The sequence below is a fragment of the Mobula hypostoma genome, chromosome 10 (genome assembly GCF_963921235.1).
Source record: "Mobula hypostoma chromosome 10, sMobHyp1.1, whole genome shotgun sequence".
In the NCBI taxonomy this organism is placed as follows: domain Eukaryota; kingdom Metazoa; phylum Chordata; class Chondrichthyes; order Myliobatiformes; family Myliobatidae; genus Mobula; species Mobula hypostoma.
Genome location: NC_086106.1, coordinates 134,177,223 through 134,200,655, shown reverse-complemented (window position 1 = coordinate 134,200,655; position 23,433 = coordinate 134,177,223). Strand labels below are relative to the sequence as shown.

Sequence of the window (23,433 nt, the reverse complement as noted above, 5' to 3'; positions counted from 1 at the left end):
ATGTAGCTATTTCAAAATTGTACCATCAGCTTAGTTCCCGGCTCGATGGGCTGAATGGCCCAATTCAACTCCTATGTCTTAAGGACATGGTCTCATTTATTATATCCAGTCCTCCCTCTTCTGCATCAGTGAGACCTGAAACAGACCGTGGGGCAGCTTTGTTGAGCACCTTTACGCTGTCCATTGCAAAAGGCAGAATCTCCAGTAGCCACCCATTTGAATTTGACTTCCTATTCCCACTCAGACATGTCTGTCCGTGACCTTCTCTAGAGTCACTCAGGTTGGAGGAGCAACACTTCGAATTCTGTGTGGGTGGCCTCCAACCGGGCGGTACAAACATCGAGTTCTCTAACTTCTAGTAACCACTCCCCTCTGCTTTCCCTTCCCCCTCCCCCTCCCTTGTTTTCCCCCATGCCGGTGGTTCCCTCACTCCTTCTGTCCTCACAGCCTTCCCATCAGCTCCCTCCCAATCCCTAACTTCTTCCACTTACCCACGGTCCACTGTCGTCCATCAGATTCCTACTTTTTCAGCCCTCTGCCTTTTACCTCTCCCTCTCAGCTCCTCATCTCATCGACCCTCCCCCTCCCCATCCCCCGCACAGAACCTTCCCCCTCACCTGGCTTCACCAATCACCTGCCAGCTTCGCCAATCGTAACCACAAAATACTCTGCAGATGCTGGGGTCAAAGCAACACTCACAACACGCTGGAGGAACTCAACAGGTCGGGCAGCATCCGTGGAAACGATCAGTCAACATTTCGGGCCGGAACCCTTCATCAGGACTGTAGGGGGAGGGGGCAGAGGCCCTATAAAGAAGGTGGGGGGGAGGGTGGGAAGGAGAAGGCTGGTAGGTTCCAGGTGAAAAACCAGTAAGGGGAAAGATAAAGGGGTGGGGGAGGGGAAGCAGGGAGGTGATAGGCAGGAAAGGTGAAGAAAGAATAGGGGAAAACACAATGGGTAGTAGAAGGAGGCAGAACCATGAGGGAGGTGATAGGCAGCTGGGGGAGGGGCAGAGTGAAATAGGGATAGGGGAAGAAATTACCGGATGTTGGAGAATTCTATGTTCATACCAAGGGGCTGGAGACTACCTAGACAGTATATGAGGTGTTGCTCCTCCAACCTGAGTTTAGCCTCATCATGGCAGTAGGGGAGGCCATGTATGGACATATCTGAATGGGAATGGGAAGCAGAGTTGAAGTGGGTGGCAACCGGGAGATCCTGTCTGTTTTGGCGGATGGAGCGAAGGTGCTCGACAAAGCGGTCCCCCAATCTGCGTCGGGTTTCAGCGATGTAGAGGAGGCCGCACCGAGAGCACCGGATGCAATAGATGACCCCAACAGACTCACAAGTGAAGTGCTGCCTCACCTGGAAGGACTGTTTGGGGCCCTGAATGGTGGCAAGAGAGGAGGTGTAGGGACAGGTGTAGCATTTACGCTTACAGGGATAAGTGCCGGGTGGGAGATCCGTGGGGAGGGACATGTGGACCAGGGAGTCGCAGAGGGACCGATCCCTGCGGAAGGCGGAGAGGGCAAGATGTGCTTAGTGGTGGGGTCCTGTTGAAGGTGGCGGAAGTTGCGGAGGATAATGTGCTGGATCCAGAGGCTGGTGGGGTGGTAGATGAGGACGAGGGGAACTCTGTCCCTGTTGTGGTGGCAGGAGGATGGGGTGAGGGCCGAAGTGCGGGAAATGGAGGAGATGCGGGTGAGGGCATCATTGATGACGGCAGAAGGGAAACCACGATCCTTAAAGAAGGAGGACATTTGAGATGTCCTGGAACGGAAAACCTCATTCTCAGAGCAGATGCGGCGGAGACGGAGGAACTGGGAATAGGGAATGGCATTTTTGCATGTGGCAGGGTGGGAAGAGGTATAGTCGAGGCAGTTATGAGAGTCAGTGGGCTTCTAGAAGATGTCAGTGGACAGTCTGTTTCCAGAGATGGAGACCGAGAGATCGAGAAAGGGGAGAGAAGTGTCCGAGATAGACCAAGTGAATTTGAGGGCTGGGTGGAAGTTTGAAGTAAAGTGGATGAAATTGACAAGCTCAGCATGGGTGCAGGAAGAAGCACCAATGTAGTCGTCAATGTACCGAAGGAAAAGTTGGGAAGCAGTACCAGAATAGGTTTGGAGCACAGACTGTTCCATATAACCAACGAAGAGGCAGGCATAGCTGGGGCCCATGCGAGTGCCCATAGCTACACCCTTGGTCTGAAGAAAGTGGGAAGAGCCAAAAGAGAAGTTATTAAGTGTGAGAACCAGTTCTGCCAACCGGAGGAGGGTGGTGGTGGTGGGAAACTGGTGAGGTCGATTGTCCAGAAAGTAGTGGAGGGCTTGGAGGCAGTCTTGATGAGGAATGGAGGTGTATAGGGATTGGACATCCATCGTGAAAATGAAGCGGTCGGGACCAGGGAACTGGAAGTTATTGAAGAGGTGGAGGGCATGGGATGTATCCCGGATGTAGGTGGGGAGGGACTGAACTATGGGTGACAAAATGGAGTCCAGGTAGGCAGATACAAGTTTGGTGGGGCAGGAGCAGGCAGAAACTCTGGGTCTACCGGGACACTCAGGCTTATGGATCTTGGGGAAGAGGTAAAACTGAGCGGTACGGGGTGTGGGAATTATGAATTTAGTGGCTGAGGATGGAAGGCCTCTGGAGTTGAAAAGGGTGGTGATGGTACGGCAGACAATGGTTTGATGTTTTTTGGTGAGGTCACCAACCTTCACCAATCACCCGGTTTCACCAATCACCTGCCAGCTTGTACTCCTTCTGCTCGCCCCCCCGCCCCGCCCCTTATCCTGGCTTCTGCTGTCTTCCTCTCCAGTCCTGATGATAGGTCTCGGCCCAAAACATTGACTGTTTATTCATTTCCATAGATGCTGACTGACCTGCTGAGTTCCTCCAGCATCTGTAGAATCTCAGGTCCCTGTGTGAGCCATGTTTCAATCCATACTAACAAACTTCCTCCAGTCTCAGCTACCCAGCTGCCTCTCTACTCTGCATTTCTCACCATTTCAGTAAAATTCTCTCTTCTCCTCTCTCCCATCAGGCAGTGTTTAAGAGTCATGATGTAATGATGCAGCTCTATAAAACTCTGGTTAGGCCACACTTGGAGTACTGTGTCCAGTTCTGGTCACCTCTCTATAGGAAGGATGTGGAAGCATTGGAAAGGGTACAGAGGAGATTTACCAGGATGCTGCCTGGTTTAGAGAGTATGCATTATGATCAGAGATTAAGGGAGCTAGGGCTTTACTCTCTGGAGAGAAGGAGGATGAGAGGAGACATGATAGAGGTGTACAAGATATTAAGAGGAATAGATAGAGTGGATAGCCAGCGCCTCTTCCCCAGGGCACCACTGCTCAATACAAGAGGACATGGCTTTACGGTAAGGGGTGGGAAGTTCATGGGGGATATTAGAGGAAGGTTTTTTATTCAGAGAGTGGTTGGTGCATGGAATGCACTGCCTGAGTCAGTGGTGGAGGCAGATACACTAGTGAAGTTTAAGAGACTACTAGACAGGTATATGGAGGAATTTAAGGTGGGGTTATATGAGAGGCAGGGTTTGAGGGTCGGCACAATATTGTGGGCTGAAGGGCCTGTACTGTGCTGTACTATTCTATGTTCTATGTAAGATAGCAAACTCTGAAAGCAAGATAAGTCACCTGGGCCAGTTGGATGACATCCCAGAGTTCTGAAAAAGGTAGATGGAAGCATTAGTAATGATCTTCTAGGAATCAATAGATTCTGACATGGTTCTGGAGGAATGGAAATTGCAAACATCATTCCACTTTTTGAGGACAGAGGGAGACAGAACAAAGGAAATCCTTCTTCTGCCAGTTAGCCTGACTTCAGTGATTGCCAAGATGTTGGAGTCCATTGTTAAGGATGTGCTTTGGGGTACTTGGAAGCACATAACCAAATATCATGGTTTCCTCAAGGGAACATGTTGCGCAACAAATCTGTTGGAATTCTTTGAGGAAATAGAAAGCAGGATAGACAAAGGAGAGTCAGTGGATGTTGCTTACTTGTTTACATTGACAAAGTGCTGCACAATGAGGCTGCTTAACAAGATAAGTGTCCATGGTATTTCAGGAAAGGTACTGGCATGGATAGACGATTGGTTTATTGGCTGGAGGCAAAGAGTGGGAATACAGGGAGCCTTTTCTGGTTGGCTGCTGCTGACAACTGGTGTCCAGCAGGGTCAGTGTTGAAACCAATTCTTTCCACATTATATGTCAATGTTTTAGATTTGGATCAGGAATAAAAGCATAGACTATTTTATAAACAGAGAGAAAATTCAAAAATCAGATTCGCAAATGGATTTGGGAGTCCACATGCAGAATCCCCTGAAAGTTAATGGTACATGGAGCATAGAAAAATAGAGGACTAAGCCCTAGAGAAAGTCAAGGAAGTCTCTAAAGAAGGTTACATGGTCGGCACGACATTGAGGGCCGAGGAGCCTGTAATGTTCTGTGAATTTCTATGCTCTATGTTCTGTTATGTTAACTTGCAGCTGAAGTCAGTGGTAAGGAAGGCAAATGCAATGTTAGCCTTCGTTTCGAGAGGACTAGAATATAAGAGCAAGTATGAAAAGCTGAGGTTTTATAAGGCTTTGGTCAGACCACACTTGGAGTATTGTGAGCAGTTTGGGGCCCCTTATCTAAGAAATAAAGTGCTAGCATTGCAAAGGGTCCAGCGGAGATTCATGGGAATGATTCCCAGAATGAAAAGGTTAATGTATGAGGAGCATTTGATGTTTCTGGGCCTGTACTCACTGGAGTTTAAAAGAATGGGGGGGGGCATCTCATTAAAAACTACCAAGTATTAAAGGGCCTAGATAGAGTGGATGTGGAGAGGATGTTTCCTATAGTGGGTAACTCGAGGACCAGAGGGCACAGCTTCAGAATAGAGGGACAACTATTTATAGCAGAGATGACGAAGAATTTCTTTAGCCAGAAGGTGGTAAATAGAAACATAGAAACATAGAAAACCTACAGCACAATACAGGCCCTTCGGCCCACAATGCTGTGTCGAACATGTACTTACCTTAGAAATTACCTAGGGTTAAACATAGCCCTCCATTTTCCTAAGCTCCATGTACCTGTCCAGGAGTCTCTTAAAAGACCCTATCGTATCTGCCTCCAACACCATCGCCGGCAGCCCATTCCACACACTCACCAAACAACAGGAATTCTGCAGATGCTGGAAATTCAAGCAACACACATCAAAGTTGCTGGTGAACGCAGCAGGCCAGGCAGCATCTCTAGGAAGCGGTACAGTCGACGTTTCAGGCCAAGACCCTTCATCAGGACTAACTGAAGAAAGAGTTAGTAAGAGATTTGAAATGATAGAGAGATCCAAAATGATAGGAGAAGACAAGAGGGGGAGGGATGGAGCCAAGAGCTGGACAAGTGATTGGCAAAAGGGATATGAGAGGATCATGGGACAGAAGGTCAGGGGAGAAAGACAAGGGGGTGAAACCCAGAGGATGGGCAAGGGGTATATTCAGAGGGACAGAGGGAGAAAAAGGAGAGTGAGAGAAAGAATGTGTGTATAAAAATAAATAACGGATGGGGTACGAGGGGGAGGTGGGGCATTAGCAGAAGTTTGAGAAGTCGATGCTCATGCCATCAGGTTGGAGGCTACCCAGACGGAATATAAGGTGTTGTTCCTCCAACCGGAGTGTGGCTTCATCTTTACAATAGAGGAGGCCGTGGATAGACATGTCAGAATGGGAATGGGATATGGAATTAAAATGTGTGGCTACTGGGAGATACTGCTTTCTCTGGCGGACAGAGCGTAGGTGTTCAGCAAAGCGGTCTCCCAGTCTGTGTCGGGTCTCGCCAATATATAAAAGGCCACATCGGGAGCACCGGACGCAGTATATCACCCCAGCCGATTCACAGGTGAAGTGTCGCCTCACCTGGAAGAACTGTCTGGGGCCCTGAATGGTGGTAAGGGAGGAAGTGTAAGGGCATGTGTAGCACTTGTTCCGCTTACAAGGATAAGTGCCAGGAGGGAGATCAGTGGGGAGGAATGGGGGGAACGAATGGAGAAGGGAGTCGCGGAGGGAGCGATCCCTGCGGAAAGCAGAGGGGGGGCAGAGGGAAAGATGTGCTTAGTGGTGAGATCCCGTTGGAGGTGGCGGAAGTTACGGAGAATAATATGTTGGACCCGGAGGCTGGTGAGGTGGTAGGTGAGGACCAGGGGAACCCTATTCCTAGTGGGGTGGCGGGAGGATGGAGTGAGAGCAGATGTGCGTGAAATGGGGGAGATGCGTTTGAGAGCAGAGTTGATGGTGGAGGAAGGGAAGACCCTTTCTTTAAAAAAGGACATCTCCCTCGTCCTAGAATGAAAAGCCTCATCCTGAGAGCAGATGCGGCGGAGACGGAGGAATTGCGAGAAGGGGATGGAATTTTTGCAAGAGACAGGGTGAGAAGAGGAATAGTCCAGATAGCTGTGAGAGTCAGTAGGCTTATAGTAGACATCAGTGGATATGCTGTCTCCAGAGATAGAGACAGAAAGATCTAGAAAAGGGAGGGAGGTGTCGGAAATGGACCAGGTAAACTTGAGGGCAGGGTGAAAGTTGGAGGCAAAGTTAATAAAGTCAACAAGCTCTGCATGCGTGCAGGAAGCAGCGCCAATGCAGTCATCTCTTACTAACTCTTCCTTCAGTTAGTTCTGACGAAGGGTCTCCGTCTGAAACGTCGACTGTACCTCTCCTAGAGATGCTGCCTGGCCTGCTGCGTTCACCAGCAACTTTGATGTGTGTTGCCACACTCTCACCACTCTCAGCATAAAAAACTTATCCCTGACATCCCCTCTGTACCTACTTCCAAGCACCTTAAAACTGTGCCCCCTGGTGCTAGCCGTTTCAGCCCTGGGAAAAAGCCTCTGACTATCCACACAATCAATGCCTCTTATCATCTTATGCACCTCTATCAGGTCACCTCTCATCCTCTGTCGCTCCAGGGAGAAAAGGCCGAGTTCACTCAACCTATTCTCATAAGGCATGCTCCCCAATCCAGGCAACATCCTTGTAAATCTCCTCTGCACCCTTTCTATGGCTTCCACATCCTTCCTGTAGTGAGGTGACCAGAACCGAGCACAGTACTCCAAGTGGGGTCTGACCAGGGTCCTACACAGCTCTAGGCTCCTAAACGCAAACCACGATTGATAAAGGCCAATGCACCGTATGCCTTCTTAACCACAGAGTCAACCTGCGCAGCAGCTTTGAGTGTTTTATGGACTCGGACCCCTATATCCATCTGATCCTCCACATTGCCAAGAGTCTTACTATGAATACTATCTTCTGCCATCATATTTGACCTACCAAAATGAACCACTTCACACTTATCTGGGTTGAACTCCATCTGCCACTTCTCAGCCCAGTTTTGCATCCTATCAATGTCCCATTGTAACCTCTGACAGCTCTCCACACTATCCACAACACCCCCAAACTTTGTGTCATCAGCAAATTTACTAACCCATCCCTCCACTTTCTCATCCAGGTCATTTCTAAAAATCACAAAGAGTAGGGGTCCCTGAACAGATCCCTGAGGTACACCACTGGTCACCGACCTCCATGCAGAATATGATCCATCTACAACCACTCTTTTCCTTCTGTGGGCAAGCCAGTTCTGGATCCACAAAGCAAGGCCCCCTTGGATACTATGCCTCCTTACTTTCTCAGTAAGCCTTGCATGGGGTACCTTATCAAATGCCTTGCTGAAATCCATATACACTACATCTACTGCTCTACCTTCTTCAATGTGTTTAGTCACATCCTCTAAACATTCAATCAGGCTCGTAAAGCACGACCTGCCCTTGACAAAGCCACGCCGACTATTCCTAATCATATTATACTTCTCCAAATGTTCATAAATCCTGCCTCTCAGGATCTTCTCCATCAACTTACCACTGAATTAAGGCTCACGGGTTTATAATTTCCTCGGTTATCTCTACACCCTTTCTTGAATAAGGGAACAACTTCCGCAACCCTCCAATCCTCCCGACCCTCTCTCATCACCACTGATGATGCAAAGGTCATCACCAATGGCTCAGCAATCTTTTCCCTCACCTCCCACAGTAGCCTGGGGTACATCTCATCCGATCCCGGTGACTATCCAACTTGATGCTTTCCAAAAACTCCAGCACATCCTCTTTCTTATTATCTACATGCTCAAGCTTTTCAGTCCACTGTAAGTCATCCCTACAATCACTAAGATGCTTTTCTGTAGTGAGTACTGAAGCAAAATTCTCATTAAGTACTTCTGCTATCTCCTCTGGTTCCATACACACTTTTCCACTGTCAGACTTGATTGGTCCTGTTCTCTCACGTCTTATCCTCTTGCTCTTCACATACTTGTAGGATGCCTTGGGGTTTTCCTTAATCCTGTCCTCCAATGCCTTCTCATGGCCCCTTCTGGCTCTCCTAATTTCATTCTTCTACTCCTTCCTGCTAGCCTTATAATCTTCTAGATCTCTATCATTACCAGCTTTATGAACCTTCCATAAGCTCTTCATTTCTTCCTGACTGGATTTACAACAGCCTTTGTACACCACGGTTCCTGTACCCTACCATCCTTTCCCTGTCTCATTGGAACGTACCTATGCAGAACTCCATGCAAATATCCCCTGAACATTTGCCACATTTCTTCCATACATTTCCCTGAAAACATCTGTTCCCAATTTATGCTTCCAAGTTCTGCCTGATAGCCTCATATTTCTCCTTACTCCAATTAAATGTTTCCCTAACTTGTCTGTTCCTATCCCTCTCCAATGCTATGGTAAAGGAGATAGAATTGCATTCACTATCTCCAAAATGCTCTCCCACTGAGAGTTCTGACACCTAACCAGATCATTTCCCAATACCAGATCAAGTACTGCCTCTCCTCTTTGTAGGCTTACCAACATATTGTGTCAAGAAAGCTTCCTGAACACACAAACTCCACCCCATCTAAACCCCTCGCTCTTGGGAGATGCAAATCGATATTGGGAAATTAAAATCTCCCACCATGACAACCCTGTTATTATTACACCTTTCCAGAATCTGTCTCCCTATCTGCTCCTCGATGTCTCTGTTACTATTGGGTGGTCTATAAAAAACACCCAGTAGAGTTATTGACCCCTTCCTGTTCCTAACCTCCACCCACAGAGACTCCTTAGACAATCCCTCCATGGTGTCCACATTTTCTACAGCCGCGACACTATTGCCGATCAACAGTGCCACACCCCCACCTCTTTTACCTTCCTCCCTGTCCTCTCTGAAACATCTAAAGCCTGATACTCGAAGTAACTATTCCTGCCCCTGAGCCAATCAAGCCTCTGTAATGGCTGCAACATCATAGCTCCAAGTACTGATCCACGCTCTAAGCTCATCTGCTTTGTTCATAATACTCCTTGCATTAAAATAGACACATCTCAAACCATCGGTCTGAGCATGTCCCTTCTCTATCACCTGCCTCTCCTCCCTTTCGCACTGTCTCCAAGCTTTCTCTATTTGTGAGCCAGACGCTTCTTCCACCTTTTCTTCAGTTTGGTTCCCACCTCCCAGCAATCCAATTTTAAACTCTCCCCACTTGCCTTAGCAAACCTCCCCACCAGGATATTGGTCCCCCTGGGATTCAAGTGCAACCCGTCCTTTTTGTACAGGTCACTCCTGCCCCAAAAGAAGTCCCAATGATCCAGAAATCTGAATCCCTGCCCCCTGATCCAAGCCCTCAGCCACACGTTTATCCTCCATCTCATTCTATTCCTATACTCACTGTCGCGGGACACAGGCAGTAATCCTGAGATTACTACGTTAGAAACATAGAAACATAAAACACCTACAGCACAATACAGGTCCTTCAGCCCACAAACCTGTGCTGAACATGTCCCTACCTTAGAAATTATCTAGGGTTACCCATAGCCCTCTATTTTTCTAAGCTCCATGTACCTGTCTAGGAATCTCTTAAAAGACCCTATCGTATCCGCCTCCACCACAAATGCTGGCAGCCTATTCCACGCACTTACCACTCTCTGCGTAAAAAACTTACCCTGACATCTCCTCCGTACCTACTTCCATGCACCTTAAAACTATGTCCTCTCATGTTAGCCATTTCAGCCCTGGGAAAAATCCTCTGACTATCCACACGATCAATGCCTCTCATCATCTTATATACCTCTATCAGATCACCTCTCATCCTCCGTCGCTCCAAGGAAAAAAGGCCGAGTTCACTAAACCTATTCTCATAAGGCATGCTCCCCAATCCAGGCAACATCCTTGTAAATCTCCTCTGCACCCTTTCTATGGTTTCCACATCCTTCCTGTAGTGAGGCGACAAGAACTGAGCACAGTACTCCAAATGGGGTCTGACCAGGGTCCTATATAGCTGCAACATTACCTCTCGGATCCTAAACTCAATCCCACGATTGATGAAGGCCAATACACCATATGCCTTCTCAACCACAGAGTCAACCTGCGCAGCAGCTTTGAGTGTCCTATAGACTCGGACGCCAAGATCCCTCTGATCCTCCACACCACCAAGAGTCTTACCAGTAATGCTTTATTCTGTCATCATATTTGACCTACCAAAATGAACCACCTCACACTTATCTGGGTTGAACTCCATCTGCAACTTCTCAACCCAGTTTTACATCCTGTCAATGTCCCACTGTAATCTCTGACAGCCCTCCACATCATCCACAACACCTCCAACTTTTGTGTCATCGGCAAATTTACTAACCCATCCCTCCACTTCTTCATCCAGATCATTTATAAAAATCACAAAGAGTAGGGTTCCCAGAACAGATCCCTGAGGCACACTACTGGTGACCGACCTCCATATAGAATATGACCCATCTACAGCCATTCTTTGCCTTTTGTGCCAAGCCAGTTCTGGATCCACAAAGCAATGTCCCCTTGGATCCCATGCCTCCTTACTTTCTTAATAAGCCTTGTATGGGATACCTTGGAGGTCCTGCTTCTCATCTTCTTTCTTAACTCCCTGTGGTCTGTTTTCAGACCTCCTCCCTTTGCCATTGGTACCAATATGTGCCACAACCTCTGGCTGCTCTCTTTCCCACTTATCGTGGATGCAGTCAGAAATATCCTGGACCCTGGCACCTGGGAGGCAAACTACCATCCATGTTTCTTTCCTGCATGCACAGAATCGCCTGTCTGACCCCCTAACTATGGAGTCCCCTATCTCTTCTGCCATCCTCTTCCTTTCCCTACCCTTCTGAGCCACTGGACCAGACACTGTGCCAGAGGCACGGCCACTGTTGCTTCCCCCAGGTAGGTTGTCCCCCCCAACAGTACTCAAACAGGAGTACTTATTGTTAAGGGGGACAGCCACAGGGGTGCTCTCTGGCATCTGCTCCTGCCCTTCCCTCTCCTGACTGTTACCCAGTTATCTGTCTCCCGAGACCCTGGTGTGACTACTTGCCTGTAGCTCCTCTCTATCACCTGCTCACTCTGCCTGACCAGACAAAGGTCATTGAGCTGCATCTCCAGTTCCCTAACCCGGTCCCTAAGGAGCTGCAGCTCGACACACCTGGCACAGATGTGGCCTTCCAGGAAGCTGAGAGTCTCCAGGACTTCCCACATCTGACACCGAGCGCAGAACACCAGCCTCACACACGTACTTCCTGTCTGCATTCTATGCAGACAACCTACCTCGCCTCGACCCGTTATCGCCTAAGCCCTGTTGAACCAAAGCCCTCCGAATCTGTGGAATTCATTGCCATGGATGGCTGTGGAGGCTAAGTCATTGAGAATATTTAAAGTGGAGCTTCTTGGTTAGTTATGGCATCAAAGGTTATGGGGAGAAGGCAGGAGAATGGGGTTGAGGGAGATAATAATCAGCCATGATGGAATGGTGGAGCAGAAACAATGGGATGAATGGCCTCATTCAGCTCCTATGCCTTGTGGTCTTATGGAGCAACCAGCTTCAAAGACAGCTACTATCTCACTGTTATAAGACAATTCCCTAATACGATAAAATGGACCGTTGACCTCATAATCTATCTCGCTATTGTTTTATACCCTATTTTCTACCCTTACTGCATTTCCTCTGTAACTGTAACCCTTCATTCTGCACTGTTATTCTTTTTCCTTCCACCTCCATGCACTGTGTAGTGATTAGGTCTGTATTAAGATGTTTTTCCCTGTGTCTTAATACGTGTGGCAATCATAAACCAATTCTAATTTACATCTGCCTTGGGGTTTTGACTTGTGCACCAGTCTCCGCTGTAGCCCCTTGTCAAAATGCCCTTTGGAAATCTAAATACTGGTTCTCCTCTATAAAATCTTCCAGTTCTGTCCTCAAAGAATTTGAATTATTTGTCAGAGGTGCTTTCCTTTTCATAAAGCCATATCATCGAGGTCTGATTACCTCAATGACTGGTTATTCCCCCTTTGATTATGGATGTGCAAACGACAGGTGTTAAGCTCCTTGGCCAATTGTTCCACGCCTTCTGTCTTCCTGCTTTTCAAACAAAGGATTGACTTCAACTGTTTTCTAGTTTTCTGGTCTCCTCATGGAGTTAAGAGTCATAGGACACTACAGCACAGAAACAGGCCCCTCGGCCCATTTAGTCTGCGCCAGTCTAGTCCCATCGACCCACACATGGACCTCCCTCTGTACCTCTCCCATCCATGTGTCTGTCCAAACTTCTTTTAAATGTGGAAAAGGATCCCGCACCCACCAGTCCTGCTGACAGCTCTTTCCATACTTTCACCATCCCTCTGAACGAAAAAATTCCTTCTAGTCTCACCCAACCTCGGTGGAAAAAGCCTGCATTTAACCTACAAACTTTTACCCCACATAATGTTGTATTCCTCTATCTCATCTCCCCTTAATCTCCAAAACTCCAGGGAATAAAGTCCGAATCTATTCAATCTTTCCCAATAACTCGGGCTCTAAAGTCCCAGCAACATCCTTGTCAATTTTCTCTGCTAACCGACTTTTGATAAATTTCAGCCAATCATTCCATGACTTTTGCAGCCACTTCCATTAAACCCCTCCCCCTTGGGATCAGGGATTCAAGTCCCTGCAATGTGTCTATCTTTAACCTTTTGGTTGCAACTTTTAAAAGTTCCTCCACATTATTTGAAATGAACTCATCTGTACCTTGGGGATATCTGCAGCTTCCTCCCCCATAAATACTGCTGCAAAGGGTGAACTGAAGTTATCTGCCATTTCTTTGCTATCAGTTATTAGCTCCGCAGCCTCATTCTCCAGAGCTCCCACATCTATTATTTACATATCCAGAGCTACTCACACTCACACTGACACTCACACTCTCACTCACACTGACACTCACACTGACACTCACACTCTCACTCACACTCACACTCTCACACTCACTCTCACTCCCCACGCTCACACTCTCACTCACACTCACACTGACACTCACACTCTCACTCACACTCTCACTCCCCACGCTCACACTCACACTCACACTCTCACTCCCCACGCTCACACTCACACTCACACTGACACTCACACTGACACTCACACTGACACTCACACTCTCACTCCCCACGCTCACACTCAAACTCTCACTCACACTGACACTCACACTCTCACTCACACTCTCACTCCCCACGCTCACACTCACACTCTCACTCCCCATGCTCACACTCACACTCACACTATCACTCCCCACGCTCACACTCAAACTCTCACTCACACTGACCCTCACACTGACACTCACACTGACACTCACACTCTCACTCACACTAACACTCCCCACGCTCACACTGACCCTCACACTAACACTCACACTCACACAGTCACTCCTACTCACACTGACCCTCACACTAACACTCACACTCACACTAACACTCACACTCACACTCACTCACACACCTTTTCTCTCCAAATCACATTTCTCCTTTCTTCTCAGCTTTTAGGTCTTTGGCTGCTGGATCCTATAAAGCATTCCCAGTCCCCTGACCCTACCACCAGCTCTTGTGTGCTCTACAATTTAACATTACCCCAGACCTTCTTTGGCAACTACAGATTGCAGCCCTTCCTCGTGGAATTGCCCTGTCTCGTTGGGATGAGTTTCTTCTCTGTTATGGACCAGCTGTTTCAGTATCCTTAACCACGCGAAATTCTGCAGAAATCCAGAGTAACACATACAAAATGCTGGAGGAACTCAGCAGGACAGGCAGCATCTATGGAAATGAACATAGAACATAGAAATTTACAGCACATTACAGACCCTTTGGCCCAAAATGTTGTGCTGACCATGTAACCTACTCTAGAGACTGCCTAGAATTTCCCTACTGCATAGCCCTCTAGTTTTTTGAAGCTCCGTGTACCTATCTAAGAGGCTTTTAAAAGACCTATTGTATCCGCCTCTACCAACATCGCTGGCAGTATATTCCACACACCCACCACTCTCTGTGTGAAAAACTTACCCTGACATCCCCTCAGTACCTATTTCCAAGCACCTTAAACCGATGCCCCCTCTTGTTAGTCATTCTGCCCTGGGAAAAAGCCACTGGCTATCCACAAGGTCAATGCCCTTCATCATCTTATACACCTCTATCAGGTCACGTCTTATCCTCCATCACTCCAAGGAGTAAAGGCCAAGTACATTCAACCTATTCTCATAAGGCATGCTCCCCAATCCAAGCAACATCCTTCCAAGTCTCCTCTGCACTCTCTCTATAGTATCCACATACTTTCTGTAGTGAGGTGACCAGAAATGAACACAGTACTATACTCCAACTGGGGTCTGACCAAGGTCTTATATAGCCATAACGTTAACTCATGGCTCTTGAACTCAATCCCACGGTTGATGAATGCCAACACATCGTACATCTTCTTAACAACACTGTCAACCTACGATGCAGCTTTGAGTGTCCTATTGACACGGACCCCAAGATCTCTCAGATCTTCCACACTGCCCAGAGTCTTACCATTTATATTATATTCTGTCTTCAAATTTGACCTACCAAAATGAACCACTTCACACTTATCAGGGTTGAAGTCCATCTACCACTTCTCAGCCTAGTTCTGCATCCTATCGACGTCCCACTGTAACATCTGACAACCCTCCAGACTATCCACAACACCCCCAACTTTTGTGTCATCAGCAAACTTACTAACCCACCCTTCTACTTCCTCATCCAGGTCATTTATAAAAATCACAAAGAGGAGGTAGATGTGGTCTACATGGATTTTAGCAAGGCATTTGACAAGGTCCCCCACGAGAGACTCATCCAGAAAGTCATGAGACTTGGGATCAGTGGAACCTTGGCTGTTTGGTTAAAAAATTGGCTTACAGGAAGAAAGTAGAGGGTAGTAGTGGAAGGAAAGTATTCTGCCTGGAAGTCGGTGACTAGTGGATTGCTGCAAGGATCTGTCCTGGGACCCCTGCTCTTTGCGATTTTTATAAATGACCTGGATGAAGAGGCGGAAGGATGGGTCAGTAAATTTGTGGATGACATGAAGATTGGAGGAGTTGTGGATGAAGCTGTAGGTTGTCGAAGATTATAAGAGGATATAGACAGGATGCACAGTTGGGCAGAAAAGGGCAGATGGGTTCAATCCAGATAAGTGTGAGGTGATGCATTTTGGAAGGACAAACCAGAAGGCTGAGTACAGGGTTAATGGTCAGTTACTTAAGAGTGTGGATGAACAGGAGGACCTTGGGGTTCAAATCCATACATCCCTCAAGGTCGCTGTACAGGTAGGTAGGATAGTTAAGGCCTATGGGATGCTAGGCTTCATTAATAGGGGGATTGAGTTCACGAGTAGAGAGGTCATGTTGCAACTCTACAAACCTCTGGTGAGACCACACTTAGAGTATTGTGTTCAGTTCTGGTCACCTCATTATAGGAAGGATGTGGAAGCTATGGAGAGGGTGCAGAGGAGATTTACCAGGATGTTGCCTGGATTGGAAAATAAGTATTATGAGGCAAGGTTAGCAGAGCTGGGACTTTTCTCTTTGGAGCATAGAAGGATGAGAGGGGACTTGACAGAGGTCTACAAGATTATGAGAGGCATAGATAGGGTGGATAGCCAGTACCTGTTTCCCAGGACACGAATAGCAAACACCAGAGGGCTTATGTACAAAGTTAAGGGAGGGGAGTTTAGGGGAGACATCAGGGGTACGTTTTTTTTTTACACAGGGTTGTGGGTGCCTGGAATGACTTGCCAGGGATGGTGGTGGAGGCTAAAACATTAGGGGTATTTAAGAGCCTCTTGGACAGGCACATGGATGGAAGAAAAATAGAGGGTTACGGGGTAATGTGGGTTTACTACTTTTTTAAGGAATATATGGGTCGGCAGAGCATTGAGGGCCAAAGGGCCTGTACTGTGCTATAGTATTCCAGTGTCTAGTGTCTAATGACCAACATCTCAAAGCCTTTCATCACTGTCGATGTGAGTACCACTGGGCGATAGTCATTAAGGCAGCTCACATTATTCTTCTTAGGCACTGGTATAATTGTTGCCTTTTTGAAGCAAGTGGGAACTTCTGCCCATATCAGTGAGAGGTTGAAAATGTCTTTGAATACTCCCGGTAGCTGGCCAGCACAGGTTTTCAGAGCCTTACCAGGTACTCCATCAGGACCTACCGCCTTGCGAGGGTTCACTCTCTTTAAAGTCAGCCTAACATCAGCCTCTGAGACAAAGATCACAGGGTCATCAGGTGCAGCAGGGATCTTCACAGCTGTAGTTATATTCTCCCTCTCAAAGTGGGCATAGAAGGTGTTGAGTTCATCTGGTAGTGAAGCATCGCTGCCATTCATGCTGTGGGATTCGTTTTGTGGGAAGTAATGTCTTGCAAACCCTGCCAGAGTTGCCGTGCATCCGATGTTGCCTCCAACCTTGTTCAAATAAGGAATCTGATATGAGATGAGAGTGGACCATGGGAGAAAGGGAACATGGAGAGGCACCAGGGGCAGATGATAGGCAGAGGGGAATAGGTAAGAGGCCGGAGTTGGGAATAGAAGAAGAGGGCAGGGGTTGGGAAATTCTTTTTACCAGAAGGACAAATCAATATTCATGCCATCATATTGGAGGCTACCCTGACTGAAATTGGTCTCATCATGGCACAAGAGAAGGCTATGGACCAACAAGTCAGAACAGGAATGGGAGTGGGAATTGAAATCTTTGGCCACTGGGAAGTTCTGCTTTTGAGGTGCTGGACAAAGTGGTTCCCCAATTTACGATGAGTGTCACCAATGTAGAGAAGGCCACATCGGCAGCAACAGCAGACAACCCCAACAGAATCAGCGGTGAAGTGATCCCTCACCTGCAGTGGAGCTGAGGGAGGAGGTGAACCAGCAGGTATAGCACTTTGGTCACTTGCAGGGAAGTAAGGGAGGGAGATTAGTCCGGAGAGAAGAATGGTCAATAGAATCATGGAAGGAGCAATCACTGCAGAAAGTGGATAGGGGGAGAGGTACAGATGTCTTTGATGGTGGGATCCCCAAGGACAGAGGCTGACTACCTGAGGTCCACAAACCTTTGGTTAGTGATAGAGGTCCATGACATAAAAATGGTTGGGAACCCCTGCCTTAGGAAATGGAGGAAGCAGCAGAGAATGAAGTGTTGGATGCGAGGGATGGGTTGGCAGGTGAGGACAAGAGGAACTTTATCCTATTAAGGTGGTGGGAAGATGGAATGAGCAAGGATGTTCAGGAAATGGAGGAGATGCAAGTGAGAGTAAAATCAATGGTGGAGTAAGAGAACCCCCATTCTTTGAAGGAGGACATCTTTGATATCCTGGAAGGGGATGCTGAATCCTGGGAACAGATGTGGTGGAACCGTAGGAAATGGGAAAAGGGAATAGCATTTTTACAGGAGACATGATTGCTAAGGGAAAAATGTCCCTGACTATCACTGACCATAAGACGATAAGACACAGGAGCAGAATTAGGCTATTCAGCCCATCGCCATGCTGACCCATTTCCCTCTAAACCCTACTTTCCTGCAACCTTTCACTATCTGACTAATGAACCTCTGCCTTAAATGCACCCAGTGACCCAGCCTCCACAGCCACCTGTGGCACAAATTCCAGTTTCACCACCTCTGGCTAAAGAAATTGATCCTCATCCCTGTTCTAAATGGATAGCCCTCTATTTTTGAGGTTGTACCCTCTGGCCCTAGATTCCCCCACCAAAGGAAACATCCTCTTCACAGCCAATCTATCTAGGCCTTTCAATATGCGATGGGTTTCAATGAGATCCATCTTTATTCTTCTAAATTCCAGTGAATACAGGCCCAGAGCCTTCAATCACTGCTCATACAATAACCTTTTCATTTCTGGAATGATTCTCATGAACCTCCTCTGAATGCTCTCCGATGTCAGCACATCCGTTCTTGAATAAGAGACTCAAAACTGCTCGCAATACTCTTAGTGACCAGATGGACCAAAGGCCTTATTTCTGTGCTCTGGCTCTGTGGCTCCAAGTGGGGTTTCACCAATGCCTTATACAGCCTCAGCATTACATCCTTGCTTTTATATTCTAGTTCTCTTAAAGTTAAAGCTAACGTTGCATTCACCTTCCACAGAGTCACAGATCCAACCTGCAAATTAACCTTTAGGGAATCTTGCTCGAGGATTCCCAAATCCCCTTGCACCTCAGATTTCTGAATTTTCTCCTTGTTTAAAAATAGTCTATGCTTTTATTCCTTCTGCCAAAATACACTTGCTGAAACTGAATTTCATTGGCATCTCTTTGCCCATACTCCCAATCTGTGTAAGTCCTTCTGCAGACTCTGTTTCCTCAACACTACCTGCCCCTCTACCTATCTTTGTATTGTCTGCAAACTTGACCACACAGCAATCAATGTCATCATCCAAATCATTGGCATACAACGTAAAAAGAAGTGGTCCCAACACAGACCCTGTGGAACACCACTAGTCACTGGCACCCAATCAGAAAAAGCTCCCTTTATTCCCACTCTTTGTGTCCTGCCAATCATATGCTCTATGCATGCTAGTATCTTTCCATGGGCTCTTATCTTTTTTCACAAACACGAGAAAATCTGTAGATGCTGGTTTTCTAAGCAACATACACAAAATGCTGGAGGAATTCAGCAGACCAGGCCGCATGGAAGAGTAAACAGTCAATGTTTTGGGCTGAGACCCTTCAACAGGACTGGAAAAAAAACATGAGAAGTCAAAGTGAGAAGATGGCGGGGGTGGGGTGGGGGGGTGACAGCCTCAAGTACAGTACCAGTCCAAATACACAACAACCTCCTTTGTCCATCCTATATGTTATTTCTACAAAGAACTCCAACAGATTTGTCAGACAAGATTTTCCCTTAAGGAAACTATGCTGACTTTGGCTTATTTTGTCATGTGTCTCCAAGTACCCTGGAACCTTATCCTTAACAATTGATTCTAACATCTTCATGACCACTGAGGTCAGGTTAACTGGAAAAAGAAGAATTTCCTTTCTTCTGCCTCACTCCCATCTTGAAGAGCAGAGTGACATTTCCAATTTTCCAATCCTCTGGAACCTATTGATTCTTGAAAGATCATTACTAATGCCTCCACAATCTCTTCAGCTTCCTCTTCTAGAAGCCTGGGGTTTTGTGCCTCAAGTCCAGGTAACTTATCTACCTTCAGACTTTTCCATTTCCCAAGCACTGTCTCCTTATTAATGGCAACTTATCTCATTTTGCCTCCTGACACTCTCAAACATGCAGCATATTGCTAGGGTCTTTCACAGTAAAGACTGATGCAAAATACTTATTCAGTCCTTGTCCCCTCTTATTATCTCTTCTGCATCATCTTCCAGCTGTCTATTATCTACTCTCACTGCTCCTTTACTCTTTATATATTTGAAATTATATACCTGTATATATTTGAAAACACTTCAGATAGCTGCCCATTCACCTCCATTCAGGGCCCCAAACTGTCCTTCCAGGTGAGGCAACACTTCACCTGCGAATCAGGTGGGTCATTAAATGTGTCCAGTAGTCCCATCTGCCAAAAGCAGAACTTCTCAGTGGCCAACTCTAGAGAACTCCCATTCCCTTACCCTGCATTGCTCCCTCCTACCTCTTACCCAAGATCCACAAACCAGACTGTCCATGTAGTCCTTTTGTCTCTGCCTGCTCCTGCTCCATTGAAAGTATGTCCTCATTTCTCAACCCCATTCTATCTCTGTTGGTTCAGTGCCTTCCCACCTACATCTGCAACCTCCTCAACAACGTTCAATTCTTTGGCCCTTACCGCCGTATTTTCACCATGGATGTCCAGTCCTTATACACTTCTCTTCAAGAAGGCCTTAAAATTCTCTGCTTCTTTCTCAATAAGAGATCAAACCAGTTTCCCTCCACCACCACCCTCCTCTATCTGGCAAAACTGGTCCTCACCCTCAACAGTTTTTCCTTTGTCTCCTCCCACTTTCTCCAAATCCAAGAGGTAGCCATGGACACCACATGGGTCCCCACCTTTTCATTGGCTACATTCAACGGGCTCCAAGCCTTCCATGGTAATGCTCCCCAACTCTTCCTGCATTCCATCGAGACTGTATCGGTGCTGCTTCCTGCACCCATGCTGAGCTCCTCAATTTCATCAACTTTGCCTCCAACTTCCACCCTGCCCTTAAATTCACTTGGTCCATTTCTGACATCTCCCTTCCCTTTCACGATCTCTCTGTCTCCATTTCTGGAGACAAACTGTCAACCGACATGTTTTATAAACCTGCCAACTCACATGGCTATCTTGACTATACCTCTTTCCACCTTAAAAATGCTTTTCCTTTTTCTCAGTTCCTTCGTCTCCACTGCATCTGTTCCCAGGATGAGGCTTTCCTTATGATGTCCTCCTTTTTCAAAGAGTGGTGCTTCACCTTCTTCCACCATTGATGTTGCCTTCACCTGCATCTCCTCCATTTCCTGAACATCCGCACTCACTCCATCTTCCCACCGTCTTAACAGTGATAGACTTCGTCTTTGTCCTTACCTACCGCCCCATGAGCCTCCTCATTCAGCCCCTCATTCTCTCCAACTTCTGCCATCTTCAGTAGGATTCTACCAAAAGAACACACCTTCCCCTTTCCTCCTCTCCCTTCCTACTGTGTGCGGTGCTCCCAATGCAGCCTCCGCTATATCCAACATAAACTGGGGGGCCGCTTTCTTGAGCGCTTCTGCCCCATCCACCAGAAGCGGAACTTCCCAGTGGCCAAATATTTTAATTCCCATTCCCGTTCCGACACGTCAGTCAATGGCCTCCTCTTGTGCCACGATGAGCCACTCTCGGGGTGGAGGAGCAACACCTCATATTCTTTCTGGGTGGCCTCCTGGTGGAGTATCGATTGCTCCCTCTGGTAAAAAAAAATCCCTCCCCTTCCCCTCTTCTATTTCCCACTGTAGCCTCTCACAGTGCCCCTGTTTCTACGGTCCACTCTCCTCTCCTATCAGATTCCTTCAACTCCAGCCCTTTACCTTTCTTACTCACGTACTAATTCTCCTCCTTCCCCTCCCCTTCATTTCATCGCCCCCTCTTTCCAGGCCTGGAGGAGGGTGTCAATTGAGACCGAAAGCGGTACAGCCTTTCTAGCCACCCATCCAGTCACGGGGAGAACTCGCAGGCAGTAGTGGGAATTGAACCCCGGTTGCTAGTACAATTAAAGCGTTGCGCTCATCACTACGCTCTGGTGCTGCCTGACCTGCTGAGTTCCCCCAGCGCTGTGTGTGTGTGTGTGTGTGTGTTTCAGTATCCGCATCCGCCATTAGTTAGCAGCGCGATTTGGAATCTCATTCGAAAAGTGAAACGAGGTTGTGAAAAGGTGCTGTTGCAGCATTTGAGGTGACGGTTTCACAGCAGTGTTTGCCTGCAGTTATGTTACTTCTGCGGTTTGCTAATTTTATCTGCAGCAACCACTATTTTACTATCAGTTTCCAGCTCTTTCCGAATGTTTAATGGTGCCCACGTTCCTCCCTCACGCAGGTTCGGTTCCGGGAGAGTCGGGCTCACAAAATCCTCGCTTCCGAGTCCCAACATCCCGGACTCCGGGGTCGGAGCGAGTCCACGCTTCTGCTCCCGTGGAAACAAACCTCACACGGACTCCCATTGGCTCACATACGGACACACACATTGACACACTCATGGACACACGTAGAACCCGATGGCGCACGCACACGCACACACGTTCCCACTAGCGTACGAATGGACACATACAGTTCCCATTGAAGAACAGACGGATAGACACACATACGCACAAACTCTCAACACTGCACACAGGCTACACTGTAGTTACAACCCTGCGCCAGGACTGCACATATTGGTCAGTTCCTTGCAATAGACCGGAAAATCCACTGTATCGGTATTGGTAAAACTATAGCTGGGTGCCCCTAATCACCCCACAGGTCAGTAGGAGTCGGGCTGTGCCGGAGGGGAAATACTAAGTGCGGCGGGGAGTCCCGCTCAGCTCATGCCCCTCTCCACTGAAGCAGTTGCAGCCGGTGTTTAGAAGCGGGTCCCGGAAGCTGGTGGCCGACGGGGGAACGCCCATTCATTCACTCAGAGCCGGCACACACCCGGACTGCGGCCGCCCAGCATTCGGACAGTGAGAGCTGGCGATGGCCAGTCTTGAACATCCGCCTCCGTTCTATGTAATGTATATCACAGCACGGAGGGAGTGCCGCACTGGGAGCACCTCACACCTGAGGTGAAATGAGGGGACACACAGGTTTCCATGAGGGCACGCCGCATTGTACGAGGGGCGGTACTGAGAGAGAGTCACATTGTGAGAGGGGCGGTCCTTCCCCTGTACATTGGGGACCTGGGGTGGAAGGTGTTGTATAGGACAGAACCGTGCAACAGGTTTTTGAGCAGGTTCTCTGACACCCCGTCCACCTGTCCAGTCTGTGGCCGGGAGGAGTCATACATGGAGTGTGAGAGGTTGCAGCCCCGGTTTAAATATCTGAAGCGGTCGTTCCTCGGGTTCCGGTTACAGCCCTGCGCTCCTTATATATGGACACCCATTCCAGAAGGGGGAGGGTCTTTTGGAGGATTTACCGGTGGGCTTACTCCTAGGCCTGGCCAAGATAGCCAATCACGGGTTCAGGCCGCGATAGCCAATCACGAGTTCAGGACACGATAGCCAATCACGGGTTCAGGCCGCGATAGCCAATCACCGGTTCAGGCGACGATAGCCAATCACGGGTTGAGCCGACGGACGGTCGCGGGCTCTGTCGGAGCTGACCGTCTGCCCCTCCGCCGGGGATGTGTCGGTGCCCAGCTGCCCTTGGAGAGGGTGCATGCGGTCACAGTGGGTCCAGTGGGGAATTTCCGCAAACGGTGCCCCCAGGGAATTCTTGCTATTGAGGGAGTGCAGCGGAGGTTCACGAGGTTAATTCCCGGGATGGCGGGACTGTCATATGCTGAAAGATTGGAGCGACTGGGCTTGCATACTCTGGAATTTAGAAGGCTGAGAGGGGATCTGATTGAAACATATAAGATTATTAA

General features: G+C 47.9%; 1 pseudogene; it reads right to left on the bottom strand.

The window, feature by feature from the left end:
- Positions 1 to 23,227, bottom strand: part of LOC134352577 (large ribosomal subunit protein uL2-like) — a 167,443-nt pseudogene extending 144,216 nt beyond the window's left edge.
- Between the last annotated feature and the right edge of the window lie 206 nt (positions 23,228 to 23,433).